The sequence below is a fragment of the Macaca thibetana genome, chromosome 18, assembly GCF_024542745.1.
Source record: "Macaca thibetana thibetana isolate TM-01 chromosome 18, ASM2454274v1, whole genome shotgun sequence".
Lineage (NCBI taxonomy): Eukaryota > Metazoa > Chordata > Mammalia > Primates > Cercopithecidae > Macaca > Macaca thibetana.
The window spans coordinates 68,120,200-68,146,140 of record NC_065595.1 but is presented as its reverse complement, the minus strand read 5'-3'; the positions used below and the strand labels follow the sequence as shown (position 1 = coordinate 68,146,140).

Below are 25,941 nucleotides of genomic sequence, written 5' to 3'. Positions count from 1 at the left end.
ATCATATTAATTGACCACTTTTTAGTTGTCTTTTTATTATTGGATTGTAGTAGTTCTTTATTCATCCTACATAATCGTTTTTAGTTGTGTGAATGTTTTGTCCAAGTCAGCAGCTTGCCTATTTGTTTTCTTAACAGTCACTTGATGAGCAAAAATTTTCAATTTTGAAAAAATCTACCATTTTTTTCTTTCATTGTTGTTATTTGCTGTATCCTATCTAAGAAATGTTTTCCTACTCTTAAGTTTTAGAGATATGCTTTCCCTTAAAAACTGTATTACGTTTATGTTAACTGCTACGTTCAGGTTATGCACCCATCATGTAACATTTTCTGTTTGATGGGAGGTAGGTGCTGAGGTTTATTTTTTAGCATGTGAGAATCTAGTTGTTTCTATATAATTTATTGAAAAGGCATTCTTTTCTTTATTGCATTGCTTTGGCACCTTTGTGGAAAATCAATTGAACGTTTGCTTCTGACCAAGATGATGTAACAAGTACCAGACGGACCGCTGAGACTTAAAACACTAAAAACCTTAAGGAAAATTTATGAACCGATGGCTCTTACCCTGGGCAACAGGCAGCATGAGAAAGTCATTCCCGTGACAGGAGAGGCGAGTGAGGCGGCCCGCGACGGCCCCAGCTGACTGTCTGGAGAGTCTCTTGAGCTGCAGCGCTGGGTGGGGGACCCATGCAGAGCCTGGTCGTGTCACAGCTGAGGAGGCCGCATGGAGGACGGACGCAGAGGAGCGAGCGCCCGGGACCCGGAAGTGGCCCGGAAGTGGGCGCTCACAGCCGCGGGGGTGGGGCAGAGGCCTTCTGGGCGGGTTCCCGGTGCTTCTTGTGGGGCCCGCGCTGCCCTGAGGTTTCTCAGTGTCCCTTCCCCACCTCGGCCTTCACGGCCGGACGCAGAGGAGCGAGCGCCCGGGACCCGGAAGTGGCCCGGAAGTGGGCGCTCACAGCCGCGGGGGTGGGGCAGAGGCCTTCTGGGCGGGTTCCCGGTGCTTCTTGTGGGGCCCGCGCTGCCCTGAGGTTTCTCAGTGTCCCTTCCCCACCTTGGCCTTCATGGGCTGACTCTGCATCCGCGCTCGTTGCTACTCTGTGTTAGGCTCGTGGTGGCTTCTCTGCTCTTCCAGTCCTGCCTCCCAGCCTCCTCAGGAGCCCCGACGGAGACCTTGGAAAAGAGCTCGCGTGTGAGTACGAATGCCCGCTCCTTGTGTCTGGGACTAACGTTGTTGCGCTTAGGCCACACTTAAGAATTTATTACCATTTTAGCTGTTTCCTTCCAACCTGCTTTTTCGGGCAGCCATGTCCTCCTCCATCTCTTACAAAGGTGTGTCCCCTTTGGTCGGAGGCACTTGTCAGTCTTTGGAATTGTGTTCACTTCATTGTCTCGTAGCCTCACCTCCTCAGATGGGCTCAAGAAAAGTTACGATGTTTTAGAATGTCAGGCTTTTTCTTGTTAGAATGGAAGCCACATCCTCCTAAGCGAAGTGGAACTCGGCCTCATTCATTTTAACAAACATTTACTGAGTGCCTTGCTTGTCAGGCTCTGCACATGCAGACAGATGAAACATGGCCTTCTCTGTTCGCAGACCATCTACTGAACCAGACGAGGAGCTGTCACCGCAGGATGTGGTCATTGTCTTTGTTTATGACAATTGGGCACCCGAGGCTGTCTGGGACAGCCAAGAGCACTTTCATCTGGAAAGTAAAGCTCATGTGAATGTCTTGCAGAGAAATAGAGGTTTCCAGGTGGGCAAAGGAGGTGAGGACATCCTAGGCAGAGAAAACACCACACCTATAGTCACAGTGGGATGAAAGAGCAAAGCTGTCCTCCTGAGGGCCTGGTCCTGAACCCCAAGTTTGCTGCTGGAGCTCCCTGACAGTCACCAGCCATCTAGATTTTATACCAGACAACTCCCCACCATAAACACAAGCCTATGCAAGTGGGCCTTTCAGGGATCCTGTTGCCCTTGTCATAGCTTTATTATACCCTCCCATGATGCAGGATCCCTGAGTCTTTGTCAGCCACTCTCCTAGACCATGAGCTCCTCAAAGGCGGTGATGGTTTTATACATCTCTGCATTCCCTGCACCCAGTTCAGTAGCTGGCTCGGTAGAAGCTCAGGAAGTGTTGGATGAACTGAAATCAAATAATGTTCCTGAATGCCCCATCGGGGTGTTGGATCACTCTCTGGCTGCTGTTCCTCAGATCTGAATGCACCCCTAAAAAGCAGGGTGTCTAGGAGGTCAACATACAGATTTCATGGTCATTTTGTTTGTTTTTAATTGAAGCAGGTGGCAGACGGTAGGGACCATCTTATTCCAGGCTCTCATTACCTCCTGGAATTTGCAAGTCTGGTCTTTTCTAAATGTTAACTTTTAGTGAGCTGAATTATTCATTCATTCCCCTACCCCGGTGACATTTTGATTGCTGCATTCACTGTTTAAATTTTGAATGATCTCAGATTCTATTTGAGCCTGCCTCGGACGCAGTAATAACTGCCACAGGAGAACAGAGAATCTCTTGCTCTGCAACAATGGTTTCAACTGTAATTTTACAAAGCAAGTAACTTCCGCTTAAACCAAGGAAACAACGGAGGAATCTGTTTTCAAATGTGACATTCTTTCCCATGGGAAGTGCTTTCAAATGTGTTTTGGTTCTGCCTTTTGCTTTTGCCTGCCTTCTTGTCTCTTACCAGGAGAACAATGTCATATTTTGCTAGAACATAACTATCTTGGGTACATGGGATAAAAGGATGACTTGAAATAAAAAACACTAAAATTTTCTATTTAGTAGTTAATTGTGGGAAAGTTAAGACTATCAAATGAAAATATAAAGAATAGTTTATTTACACATGGTTTAGTACTTACTCAGATGTTTAAAATAAGTAAAAAAACACACTTATAGTTATGTTTATAGTTTTGGTTGCAGAGCTGAGGGAGAAATGAAATCTGGAGCATTCAGGCAGGAAAGCCTAGGAATGGCTTCAGATAAGTCACAGTGAAGCTGGTTCTTGAAGGATGTGTGAGAGCTGACAGGGGAGGGCTGTCCAGCGGAAGAAACAGCGAGTGCTACGGTGCAGGATTAGCTAGTTTCTCTAGTTTAATCTAACCAATTGTAACTAAATACCTATTTTTGTCATATCTCCTTTTTATGTACTTCGAACGTTTCCCTTTGTTTTTAAATGAAACTACTCCACCACCTCAAACAAGAACTCTTCCCAGATGATGGGTCTGTGTTACTGTCTCCTTCCCTGTTTGAACTCTCAGCCTCATTTCTGTTTGACTCCCATTCCTTTTGTGATTTGACTTCACATTCTTTCTCACCACCCTCCTGAAAACTTCTTTCCCCTCTTGCTGCCGTCTGGCTTCCTCTGGCCCCTCCCTGTCTGCTGGTGTGCAGTGAGCATGCAGTTGGAAGGCTCCTTCTGAAGATGGATGGTGGCAGGGTCTGAAAATGGAACAGACAGCAAATAAGCTCACGAATCTGTTTGTATTTTCATCAGTAATACACGTTTACCAAGTTTTTGTTGAATACCTACTATTGAGACAGACATATGAACAAAAATTCTCTAATATGTTGTCCAGTTATGTGGGCTGATAAGTTATACTAAAACATATTAAGTATTAGACATAAAGTGCTCTGGAACCTCGGAGGACTTCCCTTTCAGGAGGTCATGGAAAGCTTCACAAAAGTGATGATCAGGGCAGATCCAGGTTTAGAGGGGTCTGAAGCGTTTGAAGGTTGTCAGAATCAAAATGGAGTCACTTGAGTTAAAATCCTGACAAATGGGGGCAGAGAAGGCCATGAAGGGAGGGTTCTCACGCATGTGTGCCTCATAACAAGAACTGTTACAAAAGATGGCAAAAACTGCAGCCTTGCACAAAAGCCATAGTAACCTTACACAGAAAATACTTCTGCGTGGACGTCTATCCAGCAACTGCCTGTCTCACCTTGGACTGATGCCACCCTTGTTATTGAACCTTGTAGGCAAGGATACTTGATTCAAAATACTTGATGTATTTCTTCTCATTTTACCTTTAAAAACTTCCCCTTTGGTTGGGCGCGGTGGCTCATGCTTGTGATCCCAGCACTTTGGGAGGCTGAGGCAAGTGGATCCCTTGAGGTCAGGAGTTTGAGACCAGTCTGGCCAACATGGTGAAACCCCGCCTCTGCTAAAAATACAAAAATTAGCCGGGTGTGATGTCATGCATCTGTAATCTCAGCTACTCGGGAGACTGAGGCACGAGAATTGCTTGAACCTGGGAGGTGGAGGTTGCAGTGAGCCAAGATTGCACCACTGCACTCCAACCTGGGTGACAGAGTGAGACTCCATCTCAAAATAAATAAATAAATAAATAATAAAAACTTCCCCTTGCTCCACCCTTCTCGAATATGCACATAGTTTATTATGACATTCACATTCTCATTGCAATGCTATTCCCAGATAAATATAATTTTCTTTAGAGAGTCTCCATCTCTGTTTGTTATTTAGTTTAAGATTATATCATTTGGATGGCCCTTTAACAAAAAAAACCTTAATCCTATGATTTTACAAAAATACAAATGTCCACATGGATACCTTGCTAAATCTCTCCCGTGGTCTTTGTAGAGACCTGTGGAATTGAGAGGCCTGAAGCTTAAATTTCATTGGCTTTGAAGTAAATCTTCCTCTGGAGATGGCATTTGCATTGAGTTTGGAAGGTTGTCTAGGAGTTTGCCAGACAAAGAAGGAAAGAAATAACTTACCTGGCAGAGCTAATAGTATTTGAAAGGGCCAAAGACATGAAAAGCATGTATACCACAGCATAAATTGCATGGGGTTGAGTGATGGGAGATGACATCAGAGAAGTGGTCCTGATTGAAGATGACGTTGATGTACTGAGGGGTTCTGATTATATTCTACATCATATTTGATTTAACAAAAGACTATTGTGACCACATTTGTTTAAGACAACTTTTTAGGTATAGGATGAAGAATACGTTTTCACTGGAAGTGCTTGAAATTCTTGGTGATTGATATCATCTAATTGCTGAGTCTTGGAATTACTGTCCTGAAGTTTCAATCAATTAATTAAATCTATATGTTTCAATATAAATAGATTTTGGAAACATACAGTTAAGTGGAGGAAGCAAGTTGCAGAATATTGAAATGGTATGATATGTTTATGTAAAATATTTTATAAACCCTACACAACCATACCACATTCTGTTCATGGATACATATGCCAGAGGCTCACAGGAAGCTAATCTTATATTTCCTCTAGGAGCAATGGTTTGGTATTTGAGAATTCAGTGTTTGTGGTAACTCTGTGGGACATAAATACCAAAAGTAATGCGAGCCAATTATAATTTTTATAATATATAAATGTTAATAGATTTTAACTATTCATTCTGTTGGTGGATACATAGGTATTGTTAATTATTCTGTTATCTATATTTGGTTTTTGAAAAGAACATTTGCTTTGGAATGTAAGCTTAGGATAACTTAAACATTTTTTCTGTCTTGCTATGGATATTAGCTAGATAGGTACACTCACAGTTCTCACCAAAAAAACAAAATAAATAAAAAGGAGGGGGCAGTGGATTTCTAATCAAGGGTTTCAAGAAAGAAAATTGCTAAGGTGGTTATCTCCTGTACTGCATGAACCTTGCAGTCTCTGCATAGTCTCATTAGACTTGGATCTCACTTGCTTTTGAATCTGTGTTTAGATTGGCATGAGGTCCTTGCAGGATTCTGACCCTGTCTCAGCTGGCGGAACTTCACCCATTTGTCTTCCTCTTTGTAACACCGAGTAGATAAAAGTTCCTTGGAGCCAGCTTTTGGAGGGAAGAAGAGAAGGCAGACCGAATGAACCTCTCCCTTGTGCACCAGCCAAGACATGGCTTGTGGCTCAGCATCCCTGCTGCCGGTGAGGGCAGCAGTCAGACACAGGACTCTTGGTCCCTCCAAGCTGCTTAGATGGTTGCCTTTTAAGTGCACAGTTCATATGGAAGCCAGCAGGCTGGCTTTTCATCTTCACAGGAAGGAGAAAGAAGTTGCTCTGTCCCTTACTCCCCAAATCAGTGATTCTTTTGAGTATTTAGTAATGAGAATAGGAAGAGAATTCCCTTCTGTCTGGCGTTTTGGAAACAGATGCTGCACTCTCTTAAGTCTATTCTCAGTCTCCTGTATAGTAACACAGCACACATATAACTTCCTTATTTTTTCTTGTTTTATATATCTTTTTCCCTACAGTATTTTCAATCTTCAGAGAACAGGTAGTGTATTTCAAATATGCTGCTTGTTAAACTGGGCAGTTTACCAAAATGCTGCAGCACAACAGAAAGAATATTTGTCATTTTCCTGATGCCTGAGTCAGCAAGAGCTTTTGGGGGATAGAATATATTTGGTTATCTTCTGGGGTCTAGTGAGGGTTTGTGACTCCTTTGCACAACTTGTATTTATTAAGTGTGTTCAATGTCTCCAGTACTATGGGAAATCAAAGGCAAAAATATCAGAATGTTCCTGATTCTTTAAGTTGAAATAATTATAGAATAAACTTAAGTCAGTGGTTCATGCGGCTGCAAGGTCTACCATATAACTACAATATCATCAGTGGCCTCCGAATCTTCCTCTTCACCCTAACTCTTCAGTTAACCTATGTGGCTTCATCTTCTGCATTGTTAATGATCCATTCCATAAGTAAGCCTCACTCTCCCTTGACTTTAATATGTCAATGACCTTCACTTTGACTGCCTGTCAACCACCTGTTCCTGGGGTCATATTCGTCATTGTGTCTTTACCTGGAAGTGCTCCATCTCTGAGATCTTAAACTTGAGTGTTTACACAGGCCTTTTGCAGAGACTGCTAGAAAGCCTTCATTTGCCATTGAAGGGTACAAAGTTGTTCAGAATAAAGCCTGTATTTTCCAGCCTCCCTACTAGATGGCTGTGGTGATCTGACTAAATTCTAGCTCAGTGGGATGTGAGCAAAAGTGGTGTATGCAACTTCTGAGAACTGTCTCCATAGAAAAGGGCCAATCTGTTCTTTACTTCTTTCTTCTTGTGAGGTGGAATAAGGATGTGATGACTGGGTCTTTTTTTTTCTTCCTGTGGATTTTATTTTTATTTATTTATTTATTTATTTTTATTATACTTTAAGTTCTAGGGTACATGTGCACAATGTGCAGGTTTGTTACATATGTATACTTGTCCCATGTTGGTGTGCTGCACCCATCAACTCGTCAGCACCCATCAACTCGTCATTTACATCAGGTATAACTCCCAATGGCATCCCTCCCCGCTCCCCGCTCCCCATAATAGGCCCTGGTGTATGATGTTCCCCTTCCAGAGTCCAAGTGATCTCACTGATCAATTCCCACCTATGAGTGAGAACATGCGGTGTTTGGTTTTCTGTTCTTGCGATAGTTTGCTGAGAATGATGGTTTCCAGCTGCATCCATGTCCCTACAAAGGACACAAACTCATCCTTTTTTATGGCTGCATAGTATTCCATAGTGTATATGTGCCACATTTTCTTAATCCAGTCTGTCACTGATGGACATTTGGGTTGATTCCAAGTCTTTGCTATTGTGAATAGTGCCGCAATAAACATATGTGTACATGTGTCTTTATAGCAGCATGATTTATAATCCTTTGGGTATATACCCAGTAATGGGATGGCTGGGTCATATGGTATTTCTAGTTCTAGATCCTTGAGGAATCGCCATACTGTTTTCCACAATGGTTGAACCAGTTTACAATCCCACCAACAGTGTAAAAGTGTTCCTGTTTCTCCACATCCTCTCCAGCACCTGTTGTTTCCTGACTTTTTAATGATTGCCATTCTAACTGGTGTGAGATGGTATCTCATTGTGGTTTTGATTTGCATTTCTCTGATGGCCAGTGATGATGAGCATTTTTTCATGTGTCTGTTGACTGTATGCATGTCTTCTTTTGAGAAATGTCTGTTCATATCCTTTGCCCACTTTTTGATGGGGTTGTTTGTTTTTTTCTTGTAAATTTGTTTTGAGTTCTTTGTAGGTTCTGGATATTAGCCCTTTGTCAGATAAGTAGATTGCAAAAATGTTCTCCCATTCTGTAGGTTGCCTGTTCACTCTGATGGTAGTTTCTTTTGCTGTGCAGAAGCTCTTTAGTTTAATTAGATCCCATTTGTCAATTTTGGCTTTTGTTGCCGTTGCTTTTGGTGTTTTAGACATGAAGTCCTTGCCCATGCCTATGTCCTGAATGGTATTACCTAGGTTTTCTTCTAGGGTTTTTATGGTTTTAGGTCTAACATTTAAGTCTCTAATCCATCTTGAATTAATTTTCATATAAGGAGTAAGGAAAGGATCCAGTTTCAGCTTTCTACTTATGGCTAGCCAATTATCCCAGCACCATTTATTAAGTAGGGAATCCTTTCCCCATTTCTTGTTTTTCTCAGGTTTGTCAAAGATCAGATGGCTATAGATGTGTGGTATTATTTCTGAGGGCTCCGTTCTGTTTCATTGGTCTATATCTCTGTTTTGGTACCAGTACCATGCTGTTTTGGTTACTGTAGCCTTGTAGTATAGTTTGAAGTCAGGTAACGTGATGCCTCCAGCTTTGTTCTTTTGACTTAGGATTGTCTTGGCAATGTGGCTCTTTTTTGGTTCCATATGAACTTTAAAGCAGTTTTTTCCAATTCTGTGAAGAAAGTCATTGGTAGCTTAATGGGAATGGCATTGAATCTATAAATTACCTTGGGCAGTATGGCCATTTTCACGATATTGATTCTTCCTATCCATGAGGATGGTATGTTCTTCCATTTGTTTGTGTCCTCTTTTATTTCACTGAGCAGTGGTTTGTAGTTCTCCTTGAAGAGGTCCTTTACATCCATTGTAAGTTGGATTCCTAGGTATTTTATTCTCTTTGAAGCAATTGTGAATGGAAGTTCATTCATGATTTGGCTCTCTGTTTGTCTGTTACTGGTGTATAAGAATGCTTGTGATTTTTGCACATTAATTTTGTATCCTGAGACTTTGCTGAAGTTTCTTATCAGCTTAAGGAGATTTTGGACTGAGATGATGGGGTTTTCTAAATATACAATCATGTCATCTGCAAACAGGGACAATTTGACTTCTTCTTTTCCTAACTGAATACCCTTGATTTCTTTCTCTTGCCTGATTGCCCTAGCCAAAACTTCCAACACTATGTTGAATAGGAATGGTAAGAGAGGGCATCCCTGTCTTGTGCCAGTTTTCAAAGGGAATGCTTACAGTTATTGCCCATTCAGTATGATATTGGCTGTGGGTTTGTTATAAATAGCTCTTATTATTTTGAGATAAGTTCCATCAATACAGAATTTATTGAGAGTTTCTAGCATGAAGGGCTGTTGAATTTTGTCAAAGGCCTTTTGTGCATCTATTGAGATAATCATGTGGTTTTTGTCTTTAGTTCTGTTTATATGCTGGATTATGTTTATTGATTTGCATATGTTGAACCAGCCTTGCATCCCAGGGATGAAGTCCACTTGATCATGGTGGATAAGCTTTTTGATGTGCTGCTGGATTCAGTTTGCCAGTATTTTATTGAGGATTTTTGCATCAATGTTCATCAGGGATATTGGTCTAAAATTCTCTTTTTTTCGTTGTGTCTCTGCCAGGCTTTGGTATCAGGATGATGTTGGCCTCATAAAATGAGTTAGGGAGTATTCCCTCTTTTTCTATTGATTGGAATAGTTTCAGAAGGAATGGTACCAGCTCCTCCTTGTACCTCCGGTAGAATTCGGCTGTGAATCCATCTGGTCCTGGACTTTTTTTGGTTGGTAGGCTATTAATTATTGCCTCAATTTCAGAGCCTGCTATTGGTCTATTCAGGGATTCAACTTCTTCCTGATTTAGTCTTGGGAGACTCTAAGTGTCCAGGAAATTATCCATTTCTTCTAGGTTTTCTAATTTATTTGCATAGAGGTGTTTATAGTATTCTCTGATGGTAGTTTGTATTTCTGTGGGGTCGGTGGTGATATCCCCTTTATCGTTTTTTATTGCGTCTACTTGATTCTTCTCTCTTTTCTCCTTTATTAGTCTTGCTAGCGGTCTATCAATTTTGTTGATCTTTTCAAAAAACCAGCTCCTGGATTCATTGATTTTTTTGGAAGGTTTTTTATGTCTCTATCTCCTTCCGTTCTGCTCTGATCTTCGTTATTTCTTGCCTTCTGTTAGCTTTTGAATGTGTTTGCTCTTGCTTCTCTAGTTCTTTTAATTGTGATGTTAGAGTGTCAATTTTAGATCTTTCCAGCTTTCTCTTGTGGGCATTTAGTGCTATAAATTTCCCTCTACACACTGCTTTAAATGTGTCCCAGAGATTCTGGTATGTTGTATCTTTGTTCTCATTGGTTTCAAAGAACATCTTTATTTCTGCCTTCATTTCGTTATGTACCCAGTAGTCATTCAGGAACAGGTTGTTCAGTTTCCATGTAGTTGAGCAGTTTTGATTGATTTTCTTAGTCCTGAGTTCTAGTTTGATTGCACTGTGGTCTGAGAGACAGTTTGTTATAATTTCTGTTCTTGTACATTTGCTGAGGAGTGCTTTACTTCCAACTATGTGGTCAATTTTGGAATAAGTGCGATGTGGTGCTGAGAAGAATGTATATTCTGTTGATTTGGGGTGGAGAGTTCTGTAGATGTCTATTAGGTCTGCTTGGTGCAGAGTTGAGTTCAATTTCTGGATATCCTTGTTAACTTTCTGTCTCGTTGATCTGTCTAATGTTGACAGTGGGGTGTTGAAGTCTCCCATTATTATTGTATGGGAGTCTAAGTCTCTTTGTAAGTCTCTAAGGACTTGCTTTATGAATCTGGGTGCTCCTGTATTGGGCGCATATATATTTAGGATAGTTAGTTCTTTTTGTTGAATTGATCCTTTTACTATTATGTAATGGCCTTCTTTGTCTCTTTTGATCTTTGATGGTTTAAAGTCTGTTTTATCAGAGACTAGTATTGCAACCCCTGCTTTTTTTTGTTCTCCATTTGCTTGGTAGATCTTCCTCCATCCCTTTATTTTGAGCCTATGTGTGTCTCTGCATGTGAGATGGGTCTCCTGAATATAGCATACTGATGGGTCTTGACTCTTTATCCAATTTGCCAGTCTGTGTCTTTTAATTGCAGCATTTAGCCCATTAACGTTTAAGGTTAATATTGTTATGTGTGAATTTGATCCTGTCATTGTGATATTAGCTGGTTATTTTGCTCGTTAGTTGATGCAGTTTCTTCCTAGCATCGATGGTCTTTACACTTTGACATGTTTTTGCAATGGCTAGTACCGGTTGTTCCTTTCTATGTTTAGTGCTTCCTTCAGGATCTCTTGTAGGGCAGGCCTGGTGGTGACAAAATCTCTAAGCATTTGCTTGTCTGTAAAGGATTTTATTTCTCCTTCACTGATGAAACTTAGTTTGGCTGGATATGAAATTCTGGGTTGAAAATTCTTTCCTTTAAGAATGTTGACTATTGGCCCCCACTCTCTTCTGGCTTGGAGAGTTTCTGCCGAGAGATCTGCTGTTAGTCTGATGGGCTTCCCTTTGTGGGTAACCCGACCTTTCTCTCTGGCTGCCCTTAACATTTTTTCCTTCATTTCAACTTTGGTGAATCTGACAATTATGTGTTTTGGAGTTGCTCTTCTCGAGGAGTATCTTTGTGGCGTTCTTTGTATTTCTTGAATTTGAATGTTGGCCTGCCTTACTAGGTTGGGGAAGTTCTCCTGGATGATATCCTGCAGAGTGTTTTCCAACTTGGTTCCATTTTCCCCCTCACTTTCAGGCACACCAATCAGACGTAGATTTGGTCTTTTCACATAATCCCATATTTCTTGGGGGCTTTGTTCATTTCTTTTTCCTTTTTTTTCTCTAGACTTCTGTTCTCGCTTCATTTCATTCATTTGATCTTCAGTCATTGATACTCTTTTTTCCAGTTGATTCAGTCAGTTACTGAAGCTTGTGCATTTGTCACGTATTTCTCGTGTCATGGTTTTTATCTCTGTCAGTTCGTTTATGGCCTTTTCTGCATTGATTATTCTAGTTATCCATTCTTCCATTCTTTTTTCAAGATTTTTAGTTTCTTTGCGCTGGGTATGTAGTTCCTCCTTTAGCTCTGAGAAGTTTGATCAACTGAAGCCTTCTCCTCTCAACTTGTCAAAGTCATTCTCCGTCCAGCTTTGATCCGTTGCTGGCGATGAGCTTCGTTCCTTTGGAGGGGGAGATGCGCTCTGAGTTTTTGAATTTCCAGCTTTTCTGCCCTGCTTTTTCCCCATCTTTGTGTTTTTATCTGTCTTTGGTCTTTGATGCTGATGACGTACTGATGGGGTTTTGGTGTGGGTGTCTCTTCTGTTTGTTAGTTTTCCTTCTAACAGTCAGGACCCTCAGCTGTAGGTCTATTGGAGATTGCTTGAGGTCCACTGCAGACCTGTTTGCCTGGATATCAGCAGCAGAGGCTGCAGAAGATAGAATATTACTGAACAGCAAGTGCTGCTGTCTGATTCTTGCTCTGGAAGCTTCGTCTCAGGGGTGTACCCAGCCGTGTGAGGTGTGAGGTGTCGGTCTGCACCTAGTGGGGGATGTCTCCCAGTTAGGCTACTCAGCGGTCAGGGACCCACTTGAGCAGGCAGTCTGTCCGTTCTCAGATCTCAACCTCCATGCTGGGAGATCCACTGCTCTCTTCAAAGCTGTCAGACAGCTGTCAGACTCCACCCAGAGGTGGAGTCTACAGAGACAGGCAGGCCTCCTTGAGCTGCGGTGGACTCCACCCAGTTCGAGCTTCCCGGAGGCTTTGTTTACCTACTTCAGCCTCAGCAATGGCGGGCACCCCTCCCCCAGCCTTGCTGCCGCCTTGCAGTTAGATCTCAGACTGCTGTGCTAGCAATGAGGGAGGCTCCATGGGCGTGGGACCCTCCAGGCCAGGTGTGGGATATAATCTCCTGGTGTGCTGTTTGCTAAGACCCTTGCTAAAAGGCAGTATTAGGGTGGGAGTTACCCGATTTTCCAGGTGTTGTGTGTCTCAGTTTCTCTTGGCTTGGAAAAGGGATTCCCTTCCCCCTTGCGCTTCCCAGGTGAGGTGATGCCTTGCCCTGCTTCAGCTCTCGCTGGTTGGGCTGCACCAGCTGACCAGCACCAATTGTCCGGCACTCCCCAGTGAGATGAACCCGGTACCTCAGTTGAAAATGCAGAAATCACCCATCTTCTGTGTTGCTGGCGCTGGGAGCTGGAGGCTGGAGCTGTTCCTATTCGGCCATCTTGCTCCCGACGGATGACTGGGTCTTGAGCAGCCATTTTGGACCATGAGTTGGAAGCTATCATGTTGAGGGTGATAGAGCTACAATGTAGAAGGAGCCTGGGTTCCCTTATGATCATAGCACTCTGTAACAGCCCTGTGTTGCCTACGTTTCTATGAGAAAGAAATAAGCCTCAATCTTGTTTAAGGCACTCTTCTTTTGAGTTTTGTGTCCTGCTAGCCATTTTCAGTCCTAATGTCTACAGCCACAATCTCCTGTTGAACTGTCTTTTCTCCATTTTGTTTGTATTTCAACCTCCTTGAGACCTCAGTCCTGCTTCTTCCAAATTCTATCATGGTATAATTTCCTTCTTTATCCATACTTCTTTCCACCCTCCATAGTCCATGCAATATACATCATGAAGTGATTCAGTGTTACATGGTGACCTCTCATTCCATGGGCTACACAGAAATTGTTTGTGTCTTTGTGTCTATGCAATGGAGGGTCCCTTTGCAGATCGTATTTCAAAGAGAAGCCCAGTTTCTCTCATCACAGCAGCTACAGCCCAGGAGGACACCAATTTTTTCTTTCTCTGCAGAATCATCTCTTATTCTGAGTTGGGAGGATGCACTGGGGATCTCTTAATAACCAGTGCCCTGGAATGAACGAGAGAATGATGTGAATGGAAGATGGATGGATGGATGGATGGATGGTGAGGTTGGGGCTGGACAGAAAGGTGGCTGAACAAACAGGAAGAAATAGTAATAATAAGAGTGAAACTGAGAATTGAGGCGGAGACATTGAACATCTCTATCATCTGGCTTGGCTGGCAGGATAGGCACTAGAGTTATCAGAGTCCAACAGTAGTTTCAAATACAGTTGGGGGCCGGGCACGGTGGCTCACGCCTGTAATCCCAGCACTTTGGGAGGCTGAGGCGGGTGGATCACAAGGTCAGGAGATCGAGACCACAGTGAAACCCCGTCTCTACTAAAAATACAAAAAATTAGCCGGGCACGGTGGCGGGCGCCTGTAGTCCCAGCTACTCAGGAGGCTGAGGCAGGAGAATGGCGTGAACCCGGGAGGCGGAGCTTGCAGTGAGCCGAGATCGCGCCACTGCACTCCAGCCTGGGCGACAGAGCGAGACTCTGTCTCAAAAAAAAAATAAAAAACAAAAAACAAAAAAACAAATACAGTTGAGATTTTATGCATACCCTACTCCAAGCCTGCTCATTCATTATACACTTATTATAAGCTCTTCATGATAGCTTTACCTGCACAATTAATAGAAGAATGGATATTGGAGGGTAGCGATGAGGATGGGAATGAAATATGTGCCTATTGTATTTCTTGGAAGGTTTTGAGAAATGGGCTCATTCACACAGATCACCTATTTTTAACAAAATGTCACCTTACAGAAGCACACTGCTTGGCAAACATCAATGTGTTATGACTCTTGGCCCTGGGCCACTGCAGATACTGGCCCTGCCTCTGTCCTTATGTCACCCATAGCATCTGGTGCAAGGGCTCTGACTTAAACTAGTTTGTTTGCAACCATGCATGTGCCCACTTTTCAAATTGCACCACAAAAAATTCCTGTTAAGAGTCATTGCATTTAACAAATGCCTGGGCAGGTTTTTGGTGTGTGACAGGTCTGGTGACAAAGCCATTAGCTCCATGAAGCTAGGAACCTGGTCTCCTCTGGTTCCTGCCGTACGTCCAGCCCCTTGCAGAGCACCAAGCACAAGGTAGAGCTGAAATACTTGCCAAATGATTGCAGACAAGGGGCCACTGTGCAGGGACTGGGACAGGATTTGTCTCTCAGGACTAAGGGAGGTGTCTGTTTATAAGGTCTCTAGGTATGAACCCTTGACATACCACCCATGGGGCTTAATCGGTCTTACTTGAAGACGATGACAGGATTTGAATGTCTTATCTACTCTGTGATGTCATTGCTGAGCTACCAGTAGAGTGGCCACACCTTTCCCCAAGCCTCTCGGGTGTCTCCCTGCCTTGTCTAACATGCTCTTCTGAATGTATTTGCTTGGATATGTATCTCCTTCTTTTGAGTACAGGAACTAGGTTTTCTTTGACTTTGTGCCCAGAGTGTAGAAGAGTGGCCAGTAAGGATGGGTACTCCTGAAATGTTTGCTGAGTGAATGAATACATGGACATGAAACCTCTCTGCCACCTTTCACCGATGGCCCCCAAGTGGGGCATGGGTAGGGAACAATAGTAGTAATGATGTATTTCTGGAGCTATTCAGAAGTGCTGCTGGAAGATTTCTGTATGGAATCAGGGAAGAGAGGCCGAGTCGCACGGAAGGAGCATGAGCTGGCTTGACTACAAGCATGGGTTTTGGGTCTGACGGTCTAGGATCTGAACTGCTGGTTCCACTCTTACTCCCTATAAATGACCTCACCTCTCTAAGTCTCCATTTCCTCATCTACAAGATGCTTAGGGGGAAAAAAAAGATGCTTAGGATTGTTGTATTATATGAGATAATCCGTGGCACATGGTCAAGTGCTTAATAACTAGTTGTTATCATGTTTATTATTGATTAAAAGACTTAGACATATTTGGCTTAGCCAATAATTCTGGGGACTAAGTGGAGGCGGTTTACTGGCGGTAGAGGGGAGAGGTGAGGTTTCTGACACCTCCTTTTCCTGTCTCCCCTTTCCCTTTAGTCTGGAATAGCTCAGGACCTGTTTTGATGTTTTCTGGAAGCCCCTCAAGGGGAATCTGAGGGTAGTGAGGCCCTCTGAGAGCCTCCCAGGGAGAGCAGTTAGTAGCTTCGCAAGCACCTTAGTGACAGGGAGAAGGCCTGAGCAAGGGAGAGTTGTAGACAGTGTTGAGAAAGTGACTGAGTGTGAAAAGTACTTCATTCAGGTCCCCAAGTCCTGAACAGTCAAGGAATGATGTGTATAAAAGCACTTTGTGAAACCGTCAATTAGCATATGCACTGTAGTTATTAGCATTACAATGTGCTTATTATCATGTCTGTGTTTATGCTAGGCAATGAGTCTTTCAGGTTATATGGCTTAGGCTATATTCTTGACATTTTATAATTTTTTATTTTTATGTTTTAATTGTTCTTTCTTTCTTTAATTGTTCTTTAGAGACAGGGTCTCTCTGTCACCCAGCCTGGAGTGCAGTGGTGTGTGATCATAGCTCACTGCAGCCTCAAACTCCTTGGCTCAAGCGATCCTCCTGCCTCAGCCTCCTGAGTAGCTGGGACTACAGGCACACACCACCACACCTGGCTAATTTTTAAAATGTTTTTTGTAGAGATGGATTCTTGCTATGTTGCTCAGGCTGGTCTTCAACTGGGGCTCAAGCAATTCTCCTGCCTCAGCCTCCTGAAGTGCTGGGATTATAAGCATGAGCCACTATGCCCAACCTATTTTATATTTTTTAAATTGACAAGTAAAAATTACATATATTTATGTTGTACAGCATGATGGGGTTTTTTTTGTTTTGTTCTGTTTTGTTTTTTTGACAGGGTCTGGCTCTGCCACCCAGGCTGGAGTGCAGTGGTGCCATCTCAGTTCACTACAACCCCTGCCTCCCAGGCTCAAGTGATCCTCCCACCTCAGCCTCCCAAGTAGCTGAGACTACAGGTATACAACACCATGCCGGGCTAATTTTCTGTATTTATTTACTTTTTTTTTTTAGAGATAGAGCTTCACCATGTTGCCCAGGTTGGTCTTGAACTCCTGAGCTTAAGTGATCTGCCCACGTCAGCCTCCCAAAGTGCTAGGATTACAGGCGTGAGCCACCGCATCCGGTGATATTTTGATATATGTATATATTGTGGAATGACTAAATCAACCTAAATAACTTGTCATTTACCTCACGTACTTATCTTTTTTGGTGTGATAAGAACATTTAAAACTATTATCTTAGCAATTTTCAATTATACAGTACGTTGTTCCTAACCACAGTCACCATGTTGTATAGTAGATGTCCTTAACACATTCCTCCTAATTCCTCCTGATGTTATAGTTTGATCAACATCTCCTCAACCCACCACCACCTCTGCAGCCCCTGGTAACCTCTATTCTATTCTCTGCTTCTATGAGTTCAACTTTTTTAGATTCCACATATAAGTGAGATCATGTAGCATTTGTCTTTCTGGGCCTGGTTTATTTCACTTAAAATAATGCACCAGGTTCATCCATGTCTCAAATGACAGGATGTCCTTTTTTACATATTCCTTAAATTGTAATGTACTGACTCCCCCAAAATTAGGAATGAGAGTATTGGATCCAACAAGCATTTATTGAAGGTCTCCTAAACTTATGCAGAGCACTGTGAGGTCACAAGGAAGAGGCTGCTCCTGTTTCCATGGTGTCTACAAGGCAGTGTGCCCATGAAGCCATAATTTGTTAATTCATGGTTCCAGCCAGGCCAGTAAGTTGCCTTAGCTTTCCTGTCACTGCACGCGGCAGAGCGGCATCAGCCTGCGGAAGCCGGAAGCGGAAACCAGCCTTCCCTGGCAAGTGCGCAGCTGCCTGCTGGGCTGCACCACCTGTCTGGACGCACACAAGGTGCGCTTCCGCCCTGGGGAAGGAGATCTTGTCATCTTAAATGCAGAGGCAGAGGTAGGTGTTCTGGCCTCTGACGCACATGCCCCATCCGCTGCATTTTATCTGCCACCTGGTGCAGTGATTTAAAGCTCATTTTATGCTTTGTTGAAATGCCAGAGTAATGTGTTAACCGGTTGTGGCTACTGATGCTTCTAAGTGACGTCTGCACGACATTGCTAGGCAACAAGGCGGGCTCTTGCACCTCACTGGGCCACTTGCGTCACTGCCCTGCCTGCAGCCCCCTGGGTGCTGCTGTCATGCTTAGGTGTTAACTGCAGCCCTTGCTTTGACTGCCACGGATGCACTTTTCTGCCTGTCTGATCTCACAGACGGCAAGTTAATCATTGGATTGAACCTTGAAACTATTGGTTTTGAGGCTGCTTTATGGGGCATTTGTGCCTTGAATACAGTGTCCCAAATTTCGTTTTTAAAACATCGGCTTGGTTCTGGCTCCTCCCCTAAGTGGGGCAGGGTAAATTTAGACGAGATCTATCATGGCTCTGATAATTCAATTCAGTTTAGATTTGACTTTTAGGGACACAGCGTTCTCAGGGGGATGATGCTTTTGCTTTGTTATTTGGAGTGTTTGCAGCCAATATGGTCTAGGGGTGACCTTGTTCACATTCAAGGTGGAGCCAACAAGGCAAGAAGTGACTGGTAGGTCTCTTCTATGGCCAAGAGAATGGTGACTTTCCATGTGCAGAAATCCCTTCTACATTCTTGGGGGCATCAAAATTACCAACACAGGCAGTTAGTCCTGCAACCCTGTAGCTCCTCGCCTCTGCAGGGGAAATTTTGCCTTAGCTCAGTTGTGGCTGTTCCAGAGTTCCTAGGTAGGGGCAGCTTAGGGGTTTCATTCTAATTGAATGAGGACGAGGGAATTTCTGGAAATGGTAGTGTCACTCTACGTAGCGGGGAAAAGTCAATTGTTCATGTCCAGCTATAGGAGTAAGAGGATGATGGAGATGAGAGAAGATGAGCTGAATACTTGTCTTCCTTGCCCTAAGGTTTCAGCCCTCACACAGGGTGAGGCCTTGGTGGGGCACCTGGGGCGATGCACTGGTGACATCTTGTTAGTGATGAACACACATTTTAAGTAAACAAAGTAAACCTGTGGTCCTAAGGGTGCTGGGTACCCCATCTAGTACTGTGGTTGTATACTTTTTTTCACACATTGGGTCAAAGTATTATATATACTTCAGGGTGTAGAAGTGCTTTAGGCAAATTCCCTATCTTCTCCATAAGCCATTCAGCAAATATAATGATGTGTCAGTAGTGTCTGAGTTCATCCTTCTGTGTCATGAGTTATGTGAGGATTTAACAGGCCATGATCCCTTTAGAAATGGTACCACATTAATAAAAGAAACAGTCATCAGTAGCTATTGCTTTTCTAGAATACACTGAGGAAAGGATTCTGGTCAAATAGGTCATTTGGGGCTATTTTGCAACCTTGAAAAGAGATGAAATTAAGTCAATGAAATTCGAGACATGATTTAGTCTACTGAGCTCCAGAGCAGAAGCAGGTGAGCTGAGATGGGCCCAGGTCCACCATGACAGCCTACATGTGTCCTTTAGTGAGGCTGGTTCAACAATGCGCAGCCTGGCTCTGTTTGCTTTCCCAGAGGGGTGGTTAGTGCAGTGGGTTTGGGTCAGTTTGCAAGTACCTGGTCAGTATAGCATTGGTGTGAAAGCCTGCTTTGCCAGTTATTACTGCGTAATCTTGAGACAGCCAAATACCTTTCTGATTCTCAGTTCCTGTAGCTATAAAATAGGGGAGTCACCTTGATTGGCAGTTGACTGGGAGAATTCAATGAGACAATAGTAACTTGGACTTGTTGAGCAGTTCTCATGTGACAGGCCCTGCACTGACTCACAGCCTCATTAGTCCCTCAGAGCCACCTTGGAAAGGTGCTGTCATTCTCCCACTTGACAACATGAGAAAACTGAACTCCAGAGAGGGCAAGGAACATGCCCAAGATCACACAGTATGGTAGGGAGAATTTGCACCCATGTTTGTCTGACCAGACCTCAAACTCTTAAATCTGCTTGCCACCATGGCTCCCAAATGTTGCTGCAAAGTAGAATTACCTGGGGAGCTTTAAAAAGTTCTGATGCCCAGATCTCACCCCAGACCACTTACATCAGGAGGTCTGGTCTGGGGTGGGGCCAGGCACTTATTTATTTATTTATTTTTGTGTTTGTTTTTTTTTTTTTTTTGACAAGGTCTTGGTCTGTCACCTAGGCTGGTAGCATGATAGTGTGATCATTGCTTACTGCAGCCTCAAACTCCTGGGCTCAAGTGATCCTCCCGCCTCAGCCTCTGGAGTAGTTAGGACTATAGCTATGCATCACCACACCTGGCTAACTGTTTTATTTTTTGTAGAGATGGAGTCTCACTATATTGACCAGGCTGGTCTCAAACTCCTGGCCTCAAGGGATCCTCCCAAAGTACTAGGATTACAGGCATGAGCCACTGTGCCTGGCCTGGCATCAGGGGTTTTTGAAGCTCCCCTGGTGATCCAGCGTGCATTATAGTTTGGGAACCACTTGCTTAAGAAATTCTCCTCTACTGTTGATCCTAGCTGCTCATTAGAGTCACCAGGGGAAACATTTAAAATATTACCAAAAGCCACAGCCAAGAGATTCTGATTTGCTTGGTCTGGGATGGAGCCTTAAGTCACTCCAGATGATTCTAAGATGCAGCCAGGTAGACTGCTGTGCCACATTATAGGGAAAGCACCTGGCACTAGTAAGCAGCTAGAGAATGTGGGCAGTTATTGAAAGTATATATAAAATGAAGATTTGGTAAGGATGTTCTTAAGGTCCATTCCAACCTGCATTTGTAATTCCCTAGGAAAATTGCTGTTCACCTTTGTCTCTGTGTTCTGGCTCAAGGGAGGAAGGCAACCTGTACTTCTCCAACAAGTGTTTGGAGGAAAAAGGAATAAGGGTAGGAGCAGCATCCTGGGAATATTTAGCCCAGTCTCTTGTGCCTCATACATGTAGTTAGTTCACTAGTGAGCTCAATTCTACTTTCATCTACCTTCTTAGCCAAAGGAACTGAAAGTTTCTTTTATTATGAAGTCAGAGAATTGAGTAAGGGAGAAAAAAACTTTGGAGAGCTTTAAATTCTTTTACCTCTGTTAATCTGAAGTGGCATTTTTATATGCTGTGGAAATTCTATCTTCTGCTTTGATTTCTTTCCCTGATGTTACTTACATATGTATTTCCATTTTTTTTAGACAGTTATTCAGTCAGGATTGGCCAAGTTATGCTGCATTAATGAACAGTTCCCCAAATCTCAGTGGTATAACGCAGTAAGAGCTCATTTTTCACTCATGCTTCGTAACGTGGGTCCACGTATCCCAGTCACTGAGGGATCCCCTCATGTGATGCTTCTACAATTGCTGAAGCAGAAAAAGGAACATGGTAAGTGGGCATTGGCTCTAAAAACTTCCCGCAGGAAGTGACAGTGGCTACTGTTCACATTTTATTGACCAAAGAACTGTACCTCACTTCAAAGGGCAGTGGAAAAGTGTGATTTTATTATGTCTTCAGAGGGAGCAAATAGAATATTTTGAGCCGCTCTAATGATTAACACAACAAAATTTATATATATATCTCCTTTTTGTTAGCACTACCCTGAGAACTTTGGCACCTGTCTAGAGTGTTTCTCGCAAGTAAACAGCCACAAACCCACAAGACAGTATGGATGTTGCTGCCGATGTCAGGAGGACACGCTGGGGGAAGTTGACATGAACTGATGGGAAGCAAGGAGGGAGAGTTTTTTTATGGGACTAGGATGAAAGGTGACTCTTCCTACAAAATGCCATAGAAGGTGGTATGCCTGGAAAGGAGTGAACTGGTGTTCTGCTAGGGCATGCACTGCACGCCGTCAGCTGTTACTAAGGGATTTCTATGTGAGGATGGATGGCAGGGTCCTGGGTATCAGGAGGGCTGAGCTCCTTTTCCCCACTCTGGTTTTGTATTTATCTTGATAACCCCCCAAAGGAGTAAAATGCATAACCTACGTAGTACATTTGAAATTTTCTCTCACTCTTTCTGTTCCCTCCCCATTTCTACCTGCAGAAATCTTATGCGTTCAGCAAAGGACTCTTACCAAACAGGTCAGTGTAAGGTCTTCCTAGACCATCCTCCCAGACAGAATGAAGCCCTTCAGGTGCTCACTGTATCCTTACATATACTATTATAGCACTTATATTGTGTTATAATTTGCCATTTATACCATTACTTCATTTAACAAAATTTAGTACCAGGTACTATTCTAAGTGCTTAACCAGTATTATCTTGTTTAGTCCTCATAACCTGCCTAACAGTGATTACTGTTATTACTTCCGTTTTGCATATGAGATAATTCAGGCTCAGGAGTAGGTACTTTCCACAAGGCCATTGGGTGAGAAAGCACTGGAATAGGATTGGAGCCCAGGTAATTGGACTCCCTCAACTAGGTCAGGAGCCCCTGGGGAGCAGGTAGGTCATGGTTAGCTTTGTTTCCTCACCAGGCTAGCTCAGTACTTGGCCATTAGGAGTGTTTATTAGGTGAACAAGCACAGTAGTGAAACCTGTTGATGGACCATAACTTGATTAGCCTGTTTCTAAATTTTACGGTATTGTACTGCTACAAATATATTGTATAAATTAGTTTGATTTCATTGGGGTTATTTGGGGTAAATTCCCTTAAATGAAATGACTCAAGAAATATCAGCAGCAGTTTTATAGATAATTGCTTACATCACCCTCCTGGGATTTGGAATTTATCATTCCAACAGCTACTTTCCGGTACTTTTATCATTGTGTCCTCAGTGCTTTGTTCTTATTCTAACAAATTTGAAATGATATTTATAGGGGACCACATGGGCTGGGATTGGCCTGTAGACCTGGGGCCACTGATGACGGATGAGTTCACTCTAGGATTACCATGGGAATTATAAACTTTTATTTGGATTCCCGGACCCCTGTTGAAGTTTATTAGCTCACTGGGAAGTTAAGAGAAGCCCCCGTCTTTGAAATGGGGTGGGTTTTTTTCAATCTAATACACAGAACTGGGGCCTTTCAATCTAATAGACAGAACTGGGGCCTTTCAGTTTAATAGACAGAACTGGGCCTAGGAAAAAGCAGCAGTCTTTCTTTGTGTTCCTTTTCTGTTCTCTCCGATTAGATTGTGCAGTAGCACCGAGAGCTGTGCCTACCAGCCCCACCCCCCACCCTACCAGCCCCACACCCAGAGACCTCAGTTGTCCCCTCCTGAAAACAAAATTAAAGAGAAGGAACTCATTTTTACCAAATTATAAATGACTGACGGTAGTTTGGAAGCACCAACCTAAAAGTTGGAGAAGGGGATCGCACCTTAAAAGAAACAAGGCAGACAGGCCTGTGAACCTTGCTGTGTAATCCTGTGCCCTGAAAACAATGGGGTTTAGAAGGTTCTTCTTGGCCCAAGGCCATTTGCAGGAAGCCTGGCCTGGACTGAGAGGCAGCAGCAGAATAACCAAGGGCTTCCTTCAGTTTCTGGCTGAACAGCTGGGGTAGATTCTGGAGTTTGGCAGCGGGGCCTGACAGAGCGTGGTTCCCGCCAAGCAGCATGCGGCTGGCCTGGTGGTGGTGAGGCCGATAACAGCAGCAGAAAACCTGTTCGAGCCATCATTGGTGCTTCCCTGGGTCAACACCACAGCCTTGTGTCTGGAAGCCTTCCAATCTCATCCACTTCTAATCCTTAACTGTAATCTAAAAATGCAGATCACATTATGTAATTCCTTGCTTTTTATCTTCCAGTGGGTTTTTTTTTCCCCTTGCCTAGAACAAAATCTAAACCCTTTACTGTGGACCACTAGGCCTCTTCTAAGCCCCCTGGCCCCTCCTCCTGCCCCTCTCTGGTGCCCTTGCCCACCTTGCTGTGACCACAGTGGCCTTTGTCCACTTCCTGGAACACACCAAGTTCATGCCCCCCAACCCATCTCCACTTTGCACCAGCTCTTCCCTCTACCTGGCAGACAGATTCTTGTTCATAGGCCTCAGAGCAAACGGCACCTACCCAGGAAGCCTCTTAGTTCTCTATCCCTCTTAGCCTTGTTTGCTGTGTGTTTCTCATAATTAAGCTCCACAAGGCAGGGAGCTTGTCTTTTCTGTATATATCTCTGGTGTTTGCAATTCTTAGAATGGTATCTTGCACACAGGTTTGTAAACAAACCTTAATCCTTACAATAGCCCTGGGAAGTATTACTGTTGCTGTTTCTCAAATAAGTCTTGGCTGGGTGCAGTGGCTCATGCCTGTAATCCCAGCACTTTGGGAGGCTGAGATGAGTGGATCACCTGAGGTCAGGAGTTCAAGACCAGCCTGGCCAACATGGTGAAACCCTGTCTCTACTAAAAATATAAAAATTAGCTGGGCATAGTGGTGCATGCCTATAATCCCAGCTGCTTGGGAGGCTGAGGCAGGAAAATCATTGCTTAAACCCGGAGGCGGAGGTTGCAGTGAACTGAGATTGCGCCATCACACTCCAGCCTAAGCAACAAGGGCAAAACTCTGTATCAAACAAAACAAAAACAAAAACAAGTATTAAAGAGATGGCCTGAGGTTGCATTACTTTAAGTGTGTGAACCAGGGTTCAAATCCAGATTTGTCACTCTCAGTGCCACTTGATTTTAGTGAACCAGAGTGTACTAAAGACCTACAGTCATCAAATTCACTCAAGTGACCAGTTTGTTTATGATTCAGAGCCTAATTTCCTGCTGTACTGGATTCTGATACACACTGCATCCAAAGAATGATGCTGAAAGGACCAAATGCAATCAAAGAAGAGCATGACAAGTATAAAATATCTACTGGTGGTCTCTTGAAACAACTAAGATGAAAGATTTAAGATTAAAGACACCAAAGTGCCTTAATCATGTAAACTGATTGTTGATTCACTGTGAATTACCTCCTTTGGGGGGAATGCTTAAAGATGTTTAAGGTAACCAGCCAGGTGCAATGGGTCACACCTGTAATCCCATTGCTTTGGGAGGCCAAGGTAGGAGACCAGCCTGGGCAACATAGTGAGACACCCTCCCCCTGCTGAAACAACCCTCCTCCCCTACCACCCCTGCCCACAGAATGCTTTTTTTTTTAAAGTTAGTTTGTTGTGGCAGTGTGTCGCTTGAGCCTGAGAGCTGTGATAGGGCCACTGGACTCCAGCCTGGGTGACAGAGTGAGACTATCTCTAAAAATAAGTAAATAAAATAAGGTAATCAAAGGTTTTGTTTTAAAAACAGACACATACCATCACCAATGAATGGATACATAAAAGTGGAATATTATCCAGCCTTATGGAAAGAATGATACATGCTACAACATGGATGTGATAGTGGCAGGAGGCAGGCACATGCCCAGGCAGATGGGGCAGGTCCCTGGTGAAATCCCACCTCCAAATCAAAGACAGTTAAAGCCTGAAAGCCAAGCTAAAAGTCAAATCCATGAACCGGATTGAGAACCTGTCTTCCCATTTGGCATGCTTTCCTTTGATTGATCCCCACCTTTCACCTATTTTACATATACCTACCCTTTCCTAATTGGTTTTCTACACTGTCATGCCCACCTTTGAGCACTGCCTTTGTTTTGACATTTTTTGCAAACTCACAAACCAGTCAGCACACATTCCCTATTCTGAGCCCATAAAAGTCCCGGACCCAGCTACACTGAGAGAGAAATCACCTAACCATGGAGGTGGGGGACCACCCCCATGTCCCCTCTCTGCTGAGAGCTATTCCATCACTCAATAAAATTCTAATCCACCCTCCTCCCCTTCAAATTGTCGGTATATCTTTATTCTTCTTGGACATGGGACAAGAGTTCAGGAACTGCCAAACATGGGTATAAGCTATAACACAGGCGGGCTGAGTGGGCGGGGCACCTCCAGTGGCAGGCCCAGGCTGAATGAGGCCTGGGCAGCAGCAGGGCATCTCTGGCCATGGAGGTCCCTGGTTGGCAAAGTGGCTGAGAAAAATCCTGCATCAGATGAACCCTGATAACTTTATGCTAACTGAAAGAAGCCAGACACAAAAGGCTGCGTGGTACATGATTCCACTTATATGAACTATCCCAAATAGGCAAATCCATGGAGACAGAACTAGATG

General features: G+C 43.5%; 1 protein-coding gene and 1 long non-coding RNA gene across 3 annotated transcripts in view; one reads left to right on the top strand and one right to left on the bottom strand.

Annotated features, from left to right (window-relative positions):
* The window catches only part of NDUFV2 (NADH:ubiquinone oxidoreductase core subunit V2), a 335,006-nt gene that overhangs the window by 242,224 nt on the left and 66,841 nt on the right, over positions 1 to 25,941 (bottom strand). The window lies entirely within an intron of this gene.
* LOC126941141 (uncharacterized) lies at positions 15,324 to 25,924 on the top strand. 2 transcript variants are annotated; one of them, XR_007721100.1, is made up of 4 exons: positions 15,324 to 17,823; positions 21,051 to 21,237; positions 21,444 to 21,935; positions 24,545 to 25,924. It is a non-coding gene; the product is annotated as an uncharacterized LOC126941141 (long non-coding RNA). The 2 variants fall into 2 exon arrangements; XR_007721099.1 differs by lacking the exon at positions 21,444 to 21,935.